This window comes from Corvus brachyrhynchos, unplaced genomic scaffold (assembly GCF_000691975.1).
Source record: "Corvus brachyrhynchos isolate BGI_N302 unplaced genomic scaffold, ASM69197v1 scaffold369, whole genome shotgun sequence".
In the NCBI taxonomy this organism is placed as follows: Eukaryota; Metazoa; Chordata; class Aves; order Passeriformes; family Corvidae; genus Corvus; species Corvus brachyrhynchos.
This window is the reverse complement of record NW_008246055.1, coordinates 925,285-937,061: the sequence shown is the minus strand read 5'-3', so window position 1 is coordinate 937,061 and position 11,777 is coordinate 925,285.

The window sequence follows — 11,777 nt, the reverse complement described above, 5'->3', positions numbered from 1 at the left end:
GGACACGGCGGCGGGCCGGGCCCGCTCGGTGTGTTAGAGCACTCCGTGCTCCCGGCCCGCGCTGCCTCAGCGCAGTTCATCGGGCACATCTGACCAGTGCAGTGAATCCCATTCGTACTGCGTTTGCTTGTAGAGTTTATGCAGCTACGCTAACTGGTGAAATAAAAGTTCCTACCAAACCCTCTCCTGCATAATAATAGCAATGACAGTAGCAGCTGGAGCTTCAACCCAGCAGGCTACAGCCTCCGCACGTGGATTCTGGGCCCGCCCTGTGTCAGGTGCAGGTTGCAGATTCACAGCTCACAGACTCTGTTTTGAGGTGGTGGCGGATGTAGGGACGGCACTACTGAGAGGGGACTTGCCCTCTCAACTGCAAGAAAATTGGGAAGAGGAGAATGAAAGACTTAAGATGGAGCACCGGACAGTGGCATTTCATGGCACGTGGGAAGGATATCCTCTCTCGCTCTCCCTGCCAAATGTGTTTGCTGGGAACTTAAAAGGAAATTTGCCAATGCAGCCACTGGTCTGACCTTCTGACCACACTGGCTGCCTGACTTTTGACTTCAGAGGAACAAAGTCAGAAGTGTATTTTGACTCCATCCCTAATGCAGGGCCTTAAAAGCAACAGACCTTTCTGAGAAGCAGGTGTGCTGATCAGCTGAAGTGTTTGCCCATAGGCATATCTGTTAAATTCCCACCGATGGAAGCTTCACCTCTTGAATTCAGTGCAAGAATATGTCCCGTCTACCTCCGCCACAGGACACGAGCAAAACCATGGCAGCTGTCTGTAAATTCATTGTGGCAAGAAGAAAAACTGGCTTATTTTCTGTTCTGCTGCAAAACCAAGGGGTATTACATAAAACCTGCCATGGAACAGGTTCAGAAAACAAACAAAGAAAACAAACAAAACCCCAAAGAAAGCAAAAAGGAAGTTGTTCTTCACACAGCATCTTGTTAAAAGGGCAGAAATCCCTGACAGGGGATTTTGTACTCTACTAAAAGTTCACGTGGGTTCAATGAGAAACTGCATTATGTCTAATGAGGACTATTAATAGACTGTCACGATGACCTTAAATCATGGAATCATTAAGGTTAGAAAAGCCCTCTAAGATCATTGAATCGAATTCCAATGCCGTTCCCACAGCACTGCCAAGGCCACCAATAAACCATGTCCCCAGGTGCCACATCTACGTATTTTTTTGAACACTTCCAGAGATGGTGATTCTACCACTGCCCTGGGTAGCCTCTTCTAATGCCTGACCACCCATTCTGCAAGGAGTATTTCCCCAATATCCAAACTAAACCACCCCTGGTGCAACTTGAGGCCATTTCCCCTTATCCTGTCCCTTGTTCCTGGGGAGCAGAGCCCGACCCCCACCTGGCTGCACCCACAGTGTTTAACATTTTTTTCTCTCTCAGTTATGGCAAAACCATGAAGGCTAACCGATCCCAAAGTCCTGCACACCATTATTCTCGTAACAGCTCTCATCTCTCCATGGGTGGGCAGGTAAGGTCACTGAACCAGCAGAATAGTACTGTGAAAAAGGTTTCCTGCCAGCTGTTACCTGAAGCAGGTTCCTGCAGAGCTGTGAGCCGCAGGGCCAGCCCCAGGACGGTGGTGGCAGCGTGTGGGGGGCTATGATCCCCTCCCAGGGGCTGCCAGCACCTGGCAGGACTGAGCCTTAAGCCAAGCCTGAATGAGGAGAGATGAACATCTCATTTGGGGGCACTAGCAGAGCTGAGAACAGCTCAAAGCACGTGTCTGCTTCAGTTTCAGAGCGAATGGCCCGGCCCCGCTGTGGCCTCTGCCCATGCCAGCAGCCCTGCTGGCACAGCGCAGCCACCATGCCCCCGCAGGAATGGAGCTGATGCTTCCAGGGCTGAATGGGATCTCTAGGGACGGCAGCGCTGCCTCCTGTGGGGCTTCTCCATCCTGTGGCACGGGTGTGACCAGCCCCGCCTGGGCGGTGCTCCGGGGCGGGCCGGACGGGTCCGTGCCCGGAGGTGACGGGCTCCTCGCGGCCCGGGAACGCGGCTGCCCCGAAAGGGTTACGAGAAGGGCTCCGCCCTCCCTGTACATCGGTCTCCTCCTGGGTGACCTTCCCGGCAGCCCTTGCTGGCTCTGCCCCAGCCAAACAAAGACGGCAGGAGCTTTTCAATCAGCCGCCTCCCAGAAAGTTGGCTGCGGGAGAGCCGGGCTGCGCTGGCATCTGGCTGGTCCCGGCCGCCGGAGAACGCGGCCGCGAGTTGGTGCCGTCGCCTGAGAGGACCCCGGCAGCCGTCGGGAGTCCCTGTACGTGGGTGCTCTGCCCGTTTGCTTCTGTGCATTGAGCTGGTTTGGGTGCTGAGAGTGGCGTGGAGAAGGATGAGAGGAGCTCCTGGCAGCGGTGCGAGCACAGGGAGGGTGCAGCAGGACAGGGCTCCGGGGCCCGCGGCCGTGCGGGGGCTGGTGCGGCGCTGAGGTTCGCTGTCGGAGCTGGGAGTGGCATGCCCGATCTGAAATGCTGTCCTCCAGCCGCTTCTTGAGCTCAGAAACCTGCCCAGCAATTTTCTAGTGAAGTGCAGACTCCTTTAGATACTGCCCACGTGTTGGTGGACGAGCAGGAGAGGAAATAACAGAGCTTTGTGAGTGCTGCTTTTGGCTCTTCTGTGCTTTTCTGTCCCTTCCCTCCTGCACTCCCAGGCTGCTGCTGAGGACAGGCTGTTTACGGCCACCTCCGCAGGTGAACTGCTCGGCTCCGATGCCTCTGGGGTTGGGGTTAATTGTCTGTAAACGCTGCCTGAGGCTGAGGGCGCTTGTGCGTTGTGTTGGCACCGACTTGCAGCTGGCGCTTCATTTGTCCTTCCTGTTCGGGTCTAAATGGTTCCTTGGCTTTGGGTTTGTGGTGGCAACTGCTGAGAGCTCTCCTTGAGCCCCCGGAGATCCAGGTAACCCGTGGGTCATTCTGCCCAAGGCAACACTGGCATTCCTTTATCATGGTGAGGTGTGAGCACCCTGTACCAGGCATTGCTTAGCATTGTGGGGATTGCACTGCAGCACTGGCTCAACCCACAGCCATTCTGGTATTTTCCCTGTGCTGGAAGATCTTTGGTCTGCCTCCCTGTTCAGACTGTCACTCCTTCTGCACCTCTATGAGAGTAGGGGTAGACATGTGTCTGGCTCCAGAGGGTAGAGTCTGTGTGACTTCCTTAGAGGAATTGCAGGTTGCGGGATTTGTCCTCTGAGGACTTGGAAACTTTTCATCCAAATGTGTAGAAACAGCTGTAGTTGTCATTGCAGGGAGTTGAGAGCATTTCCAATAGCTGCATTGTTGAGTAGCTATATAGATTTGGAACAGCAAAAATAGGAGATTTTGGGAGTTCCTCTCTAATCTGCAGAAGGGTGTGAATGTAGCAATTTAGCTGAAATACTTATGGGTCTATTGAGTCATCTGCCATAGTTTCTGAACATCTGGCCCTCTCTTGAGGTCTAAGGCTATTCTTGCAGTGCACACTGGTAGCTAGGCCATGAACAGGTTTAGGACTTCAGGACTGTCTGCCCCTGCATGTGTCAGTGCATACATTTGTGTATTTCAGGGCTTTTAGCTTAAAAACTCTGCCTTGATGGCCCTTTTCCTCTGTTTTCCTGCAACTGTATGCCCTGATGCTGTAGGAATATACCTGCTCAATGCTAAACTTAGTCAAATGTCCTGGTTTCACCACAAGGAATAAACACCGTGTTACACTTTGCACTGATTTCTTTGTTTCCTCTTCAGGCATGTGAAAGACTAGAAATTCAAGGTGTAGCCAGTGCAGCTCTCTCTGCTGGAAGGGCTGTATCTGTGGAGAGCAGTGACTCGAAATGCGTAATGCTTTACAGAGAGGCACAGGTAGAGGCAGGGCAGTGAGATACTTGGCATTTATTGTTCTTGTCTAAATACTGAAGTTCGCTTTGATGAATTTGTCCGGTCTGAGGGCAGAGATTGATCTTGGAGCCAGGATGCAAAATCCAGCCTGTTCCTCTCCCACAGGCCTTCCCAGGTGCTCTGTGAAAGCGCCTTGTTCCTTCAAGCTGTGGCTCCACAGTTCTTAATATCATGTTTGGATGCTCCAAATCATTTCTTAATACAAACCTGACCTTTACCAGACACAGCATCACAACCGTGCTGAGTTTGTCAGACCAGGTAATAAAATGTTGAAGGTGACCTCTGGGTTTTGGGCTGTGGAAGAGTCAATCCAGTGCAAAGGCTTTTTGTTCAAGGCTATGAAACAGTGTGATTTTATACAGTGTCTCTCCTCTGTGGTGTGTGGCCTGGGACCCTTTCATCATTAGGGAGGATTTTCAGTATTCCTGATACTGTTCCTTTTCTCCCCTCAAACATGAGGTAACAGTACTAACAACACTAACACAGTGTTGTTACCCTGTGCCCCTGAACATCCCAACACACCCCTCTTTATCTTCCCACCATATCTTTATACCATATTCCCCAGTGACCTCCAGGCTGTAGTGGCATTGTCTGAGGCAAGAGCAAACTATGTGTATCATCATACTCACAATTTTTTTTGCAACCCCCAAAACTGTTGTGGAGATCTAGCTTTCTTCAATGTTCACATTCTGCAAATCTTAAAGTAGAACCATAAATTTTTGTATTTTCCATGTGAGGATCTGATTTTTAAAGTGTGGCCAGGCAGGGGTAGCTCCTCAGCTGCTCTGAAAGCACAACCTAAATGAATGAAGCAGTTGTCAGAGCAGATGACAGAGCAAACCAAGCTGTGGGCTCTAAACAGCTCACTTCAAATCCTGGGCCAGACACCCAACCCTTTCTCTCTGCTATTCTGATGTCTGAACTACAACTTGATTAAAATCTTCTTCTGAGGTTATCCCTTCAGAGGGGAGCCACCATGGCTCAGGTAGCAGCAGCACCATCTAAATTTATCTTACCCATCACCTTTTAATAAAACCTATAACAGCTGCTCCTTCATCAATTTTGCAAAGAAAGTAAGGTGGGATGCAGCCTCACTACACTCAGTGCTGTTAGATAACGTTATTGCTTCCATAAGGCTTGGCAAATCCCACAGAACAGTGGGGTACAGCACTGAATAACATTGCAGCCTAGGAGAAATGGCTGTTTTTCCCTGGCACAGATCTTCCTGCTTTGGCAACATTTCAGCCCTGGACACCTAATACCGTTCATCTTCTTCCAAGCTAAGTTCCATTGAACCACCTTGGCCAGCTCATTGCCATTCTTGGGACTGTCCTGTGCAGGACCAGGAGTTGGACTCGATGATCCTTGTGGGTCCCTTCCAACTTGGGATATTCTGTGATTCTGTGAGCCCTTTCTGATTACCTGTCTCCACAAAGCCAAGACTTCCCAGTCTATCCCTACAGCAGTAAAACTGTTCTCTGCATGAATAGCCAAGAACTATCCATATCCCTTCCAAGCTGTGCCAGGCAGGCTCTGGAGCAGGATCTGGAGGGCAGGAAGCCCAGTGGAGGATTGTCCTGCCCGTGGACACATGGCTGTGTTCAGAGCACAGTTCTCTACAGGGTGAGGATTTGGGCATTCCCAGACTCACTCCTTCCACAATACCATTGCTCTACTCGATATACTACTTGCTGTCTGAATCCATATCTGAATCCCATGTAAACCAGCACTGTCCTCCCTGTGCTTCAGGGCGATGATTTTAGTAATTTTTTCCCCTCCGAGCTGATGCAGAGTGAAAAAAAGGACTTGTCTTGCCAGTTTTTGCAGCAGCTGTTCAGAACACTGTGGGAAAACAACAATACCAAACAAGATGGATGAATGTCCCTCCCCAGCTGCTTGCAGCTTCTCCAGCTTCCCAGGGTGTGCTGGGGGTCTGAGAAGGAGGTCTGCAAATCAGATGCAAAGGAAAGTGTGGGCAAGAGAACCTTGTTGAGCTGTTATTAGTCACAAGGCCCAGATCTGACAGATTTGGCTTGTGTCTCTTTACAAGGTCCATGAGGATCAGTCCCCTTTTGGCAACGCTGAATCCATTGTGAATGAGGTAAACTGTTTCCCATGCCCTGGTACACTGGCCTTGCACAAAGAGAGTTGAAAGGAAAGAGACATAGCCACATCCAGCTTTGTTCATCATATCTTAGATGGACCTTCTCAGGGCAGGAGTAATTCTGCACTCTGCAGCCCAGCAAACCCTTGAGCTCAACGTGCTTTGGCATGTTAACAACATAAAGTGTCTGTTTTCAATTGCTGAAACCAGACGAAATTAGCTGTATCTTCTTGCTCTGTATCTTCATGCTCCCTGTGGGTCACAGCTTTTGCTTCTCTCACTCCTTCCTCTACTTCAATCACATCTGTTCTCAGCATCAGCAATTTGTCTCTCTGGTGAAACCTGTTGCTCCACCTCTGTACCTGCTGCCCCATGGCTGTGCTGCTCCTGAAATGGTGGATGGGAGCTTGTTGTTCTGGTTAAGCCCATCTGTACATAAATACCTCCATCTTTCCAAGACTGTTCCATCTCGTGGGCCAGGCTGGCCATGGGCGTGCTGTGGTGCAGCTAAAACAGCCTTTGAGAAAACACAACCCCAGGGTAGCACAGTTACCTGTGCCATGTCTGTTGGAGGATTAGCTCTTCCTTGCTTTACCCCAGCATGAATTCTGGAAGCAGCTTTGCTTGTACCCCTCAAGGGTGAAACTGCCTTGTGTCCAAGAGAAGCTGTGAGACGAAAGGGAGAAGTCAATCTTCCCAGACATGAGCCAACTCCGTGGTCACACAACTAATGTTTCAGTCTTGGGGAATTTGGCATTCAGAGCCAGGTAATCAGGGCTTCAGAAGAACTGTGGAGAGACAGGTGGCAGTGGCTGGGGATGGATGGGCAGGCAGGTGGGGGAGCTCTACCCCGAGGACTTGCAGGTTGGATACTGGGGAATTCCTCTCTCTCAGGTTCACCTCCTGGAGTGGGGGCTTGCAGGAGCACAGGAACAAGTTGTGCAGAGGAAAAGCCTGCTGGGCCTAAGGCTAGTGGTTACATCACGTGACTTGTAGGAAATTTGGATTCATGCTCTTCCTCTTTTTTAGACCTTAAATCCACTCTGCTCTGAAAGGAAGTCTGGGACATGCTGCCTTCTTTCTCTTACTCTCTTGAGGCTGTTTCATTTTTGTGTGTAATACCATCTGGGCCAGAGAGTATGGGAACTAAGGAAACAATCCCGGTGATGAGAAGGCTGCTCCAGGCTCTGGGCTGTGTTTCTGTGGATGTAGCTGCATGCAGAATCATGGAATAGAGCATTACCAGCAGCAATACCTGGGTAAAGGAGCTTTCCCAGCTACAACTAAGTTCATAAAGACTTCAGGCATTGCAAGTGTTCGGCAGCAGCTGAAGAAAGGGTGGCTAATCTGAAATTTGGACAGACACCTAAATTGGCAGGCTGGAGCAAAATTCCTTTTGCAGGCATGGTGGTATAACAAGGCATGCATCTGCTCAGACAAAAGCATACGTCCAGCTGGCTGTGTAAGGTCTCGGAAGCCAGCCCACCAAAGGGCAAAACTTGTAGCCTGTGGTGCTGCATGACAGCCCTCTCTGATTGGAACTGTAAGCTGGGTATTCCAGTCACTGCATCTTCCCCCTGGGATACCCATCCCACTGTAAAACACAAGGGGTGCGTGTGGGGGGAAGACACTTTGAGACCATGAGGAGCCATTGCAGCTTGCAGGGGAACAACGTATGGCTGCAGAATGTGGTTTTGCCAAAGGACTTGCAGCTGTGGCTGGGACACAGTGTGACAGCCAGGGAGGTGGAGGCAAGCAGGATTTCGGAACAGGGGACTTTTGTTGCCCACCCTCAGCTCATGGCACCTGGTCTTCGTATGGAAATGCCAAACCAAGCCAACTTTTTGGTGCTGCTCTATTTTAGAAATAGCAAAGGCTGAGTCAGTCCAGATGAGACTGTTTCAGGGACTTTCTGGAGGAGACGAAACATCTCTGTGTTCCTGATATCCACAGAAATGGAGAGCGTTAGAGGAAGAGGGTGAGCTCACACAATTGCTGTGAATTTTCTTCCATGGATGTGCTCCCTTTCCCTATCCTCCTGCAAAACCACCACTGGAATTAACTTTTCCTGAGTGGTGTAAGAAACCTTCAGAGCAACCATCTCACTCCCAGCCTGGCCCTGGAAAGTGAAAGGAACTCCATCAGTCACAGGTCTAGGAAAATCCCTGAATCTTTCCCTCTCATTGAATTGATTTTTGTTTTTCCTTGTGCAAAAATTATTGGAGAGTAAAGAATGCCTTGAAGGCCAGGTGAGTGTAAAGGTCTCATCTCTGTTTGTGAATGTGTGAGTTGGTAAGGTGTGTGCATAGCACAGGTTGCAGCTCCTTGGGGAAAATACCCTCTGGAGAGGGAGAAAGAGTAGAAGGTGATGGACTCAGTGTGGAAATGGGGAGCACATTTAGTACAGGAAAACTGTGAGTTTGCAGCAAGACCTGGATAAATGAAGTTATAAGTAGAGATGGAGCCAGGCCAGGCTGTTGCAAAGGCTGACTGTGGGATCTTATGACTTGGCCTTCCAGTACTTGAAGGGAGCTTCCAAGGAAGATGAAGAGATGCTTTTTACAAGGACATGTAGAGATAGGACAAGGGGGAATGGCTTCAAACTGTCAGAGAGTAGGTTTAGATGGGATTTTAGGAAGAAATTCTTCCCTGTGAGGGTGGGGTGGCCCTGGCACAGGTTTCCCAGAAAAGGTGTGGCTGCCCCTGGATCCCTGGAAGTGCCCAAGGCCAGGTTGGACAGGGCTTGGAGCAGCTTGGGATAGTGGAAGGTGTCCCTGCCCAGGGCAGGGGGTGGCATGGGATGAGCTTTAAGGTGCCTTCCCACCCAAACCATTCTGGATTCCTCAAATCAGGAGAAACAGTGAGGTGCTGGAGCGAGTCCAGAGAAGGGCAGTGAAGCTGGGGAAGGGTCTAGAGGATAAATCTTATGAGGAATGGTTGAGGGAGCTGGGGTTGTTTAGCCTGGAGAAAAGGAGGCTCAAGGGTAACCTTATCACTCTCTACAACTACCTGAAAGGCTTCTTCTCCCAGTGAGCTAGTGATGGGACAAAGACATAGCCTCAGGCTGAGCTGGGGGAGGAGTCAGATTGGACATCAGGAAGAATTTCTTCACAGGAAAGGTTGTCAGGCATTGGAGTGGGCTGCCCAGGGAGGTGATGGAATCACCATCCCTGGAGGTGTTCAAGAAAAGACTGGATGTGGCACTTAGTGCCATGGTCTAATTGACAAGGTGGTGATCAGTCAAAGGTTGCACTTGATCTCAGAGGTATTTTCCAACCTAGATGGAAATTCTGTGATTCTGTGATTTGGAGGAAATTGCTGGAATACTGTATTTTATGGAATACACTTATGTTGCTTTCACTGGTAACCCTTTTCCCCTACCTGACAGGGGTAGAGCAGCTGTTGTGCACTTTGTTTTCCCTCAAGGTGTAAGTGAGCAGGGCTGGAGCTGGATTTTGACCTGTACTTCTGCCTGCACTTGTCTCCTGCATCTCCTGCTCACCTGCTGGGTTCTGACCCCCAGCCTTCTTCACAGTATCGTCTCTGAAATGGCTTTCCAGGTCTTGGTCTACCTCTGATTAGTAAATAGATGTTTTTTTAAAGCCCTGCTGCAGAGGCAAGTGCTGTTCTTGAAGGATAAGGAGCCTGGGTGAAGCCTTGAGCATTGATGGTATCTCCGTGCAGCTGCTGTCCGCAGCCATGCTCTGCTGCCCTGAAGCCATCCTGGCCATACTCCTCATCCTGCTGCCCCTCCAACAAATGGGGGGTTCTGGGGGAACACTGTGAGTTGGGAATGCTGAGCTTATCAGGGGTTAGCAGGGCAGGGATGGTCTGTGCCTCCCATGAACTTTCCCCATGCCCAGGAAAGCAGGGCAGGGTGGTGGGACCTCAGTGGAGGGCTGGGGGAGGGCTGAAGCTGGTGAGCATGTGATAAAGGAGGGATTTGGGACCTGGGGATGGTACACAGAGAGCAACATCTTCAGTGGAGAGGGAGCTGGAGGAGATGCAGTGTGAAGTTGGTGCTTCTCCAAGGTGCTCCCCTCATCTTCCCTGCGGCGGCTGGGTGAAGGCTGCAGCTGTGGCTGTTGGCTTTCCTGGCATTTATGTAAATTATATGTTTCTGTCACCAACTGCTCAGATACTCCAGTGTCCTCTAGCCGTGTCTGGAGACACTCTGGGAGGAGGGCAGAGTATATTGCCAGGGCTCAAGCTCCTCGTAACTGCAGTTTCAAGGTGGTGGTCTCCTTGGAGCATCTTCCCTTGACATGGGGAAGGTTGAAAATTTCTGACCTTTTGCTCTTGCTCTGCAATTGTAGTGTCTGCATCCAAGGATGTCTGTTTTCCAATATCCACTCCCCTAGCTCTTATCTACAAGGTCCCTAATGCACACAGCAGGGCATTGGGGGGCCTTCAGACATAAACAGAGCTGGATCAAAGTACAGCCTACATCTCTGGAGCTAATGTCTCTTTCTTTTGCCATGGAACAAGTAAGATGCAGAGGGGCAAACTCCTCTGTCAAATTAAGTGACTCCATTTCTCCCTGAAGCTGATGTCCAGTAGTCTCTGTGCCTCCTTGGCCAACAAAACACATTATCATCTTTTTTAAGATCCACGTGTGCCTTGGGAAGTGTGATTTGGAAAAGGTTCCTCTATCACATCTGCTTTGCAGCAGCCGCTTGAGGTAGTCTCTAACCGGAAGAGTGTTTTGCTGCCTTCTGGGAATTCTTGGAAGACATTTATTTTAGTGAAGTGAAACCCAAAAGTATGTCCTTTAGGGAGCAGCTGCAGCAATGAGTGTCCAAGAAACGCCTGCAGATTAAGGAATTTGGTAGAAAGTGGAAAAAACTCTCCACCATAGTTGTGTAGATGCACACACGTGCATGTATAGACATAGGTATATCCCTGTGTGGTACAGGCGTGTGCCTGGTGTGAGAGGGGAGGCACAGGAGGTGCAGCCCTTACAGTTACAGTTGTGCCTTCTTTACATCGGGTGTATCAGTGGTTGCATTTGCTTCTCCCAAAGGTACAGGACGGTGCTGTCTCCAGACCCAAGGGCAGGCTCTGCAGCACCAGCAGTTCCCACGTGGAGTTTCTACAGTTCTGCTCGCCGTGACCTTCTGGGCCACCAGGGAAACACAAAGGGGTCCTGCCAGCCCCATGCCATAAACCATCACTTGCCAGGACTCGCACAAGGCTTCCTGGGACACTGAGCAGCTGCTCGGGATCCTGACCGCTTCTGATTCCTCACTGTACTGCTGGCAGGGTGGGATTGATGTCCAGTTTGGGACACTGGGCAGAGCCAAGCCTGTCACCATCCTCTGTGCCCTTGGCAGACTGGGGGACCGAGCTGGACCCCTCTCTCTAAAGGGGCTCTGCGTGAGCGAGGGACAGGCTTGGGGCTGTCCATTATTCACTCCAGTGGGAAGAGCCACCTCCCTCACCCTTTCCATCTGGGAACCGTGTCACTGCTGGGGATGGCACCACATGGACACAGGGCAAGGGCCAGCAGCCTGGCAGCAAGCACCAGCTGAGCCTGAGCACCATCACGGGGCATAGAGCTGCCTGGGGGTGCCAGCGTCCCCACCACGGCCGCACTCCAGGCATGTAGGTGCCGGGCACAGGAGGGTCCCAGCAGCAATGGGCCGGCTGGATGACCATGCCAAGAGGAGGATCGTGGAGCTGCGCAGGGCTGGCCTGAGCTTCCGCAAGATCAAGAAGGTGCTGGAGCTGGATGACATCCGGGGGACGCCGCAGGCCGGGCACAGCTT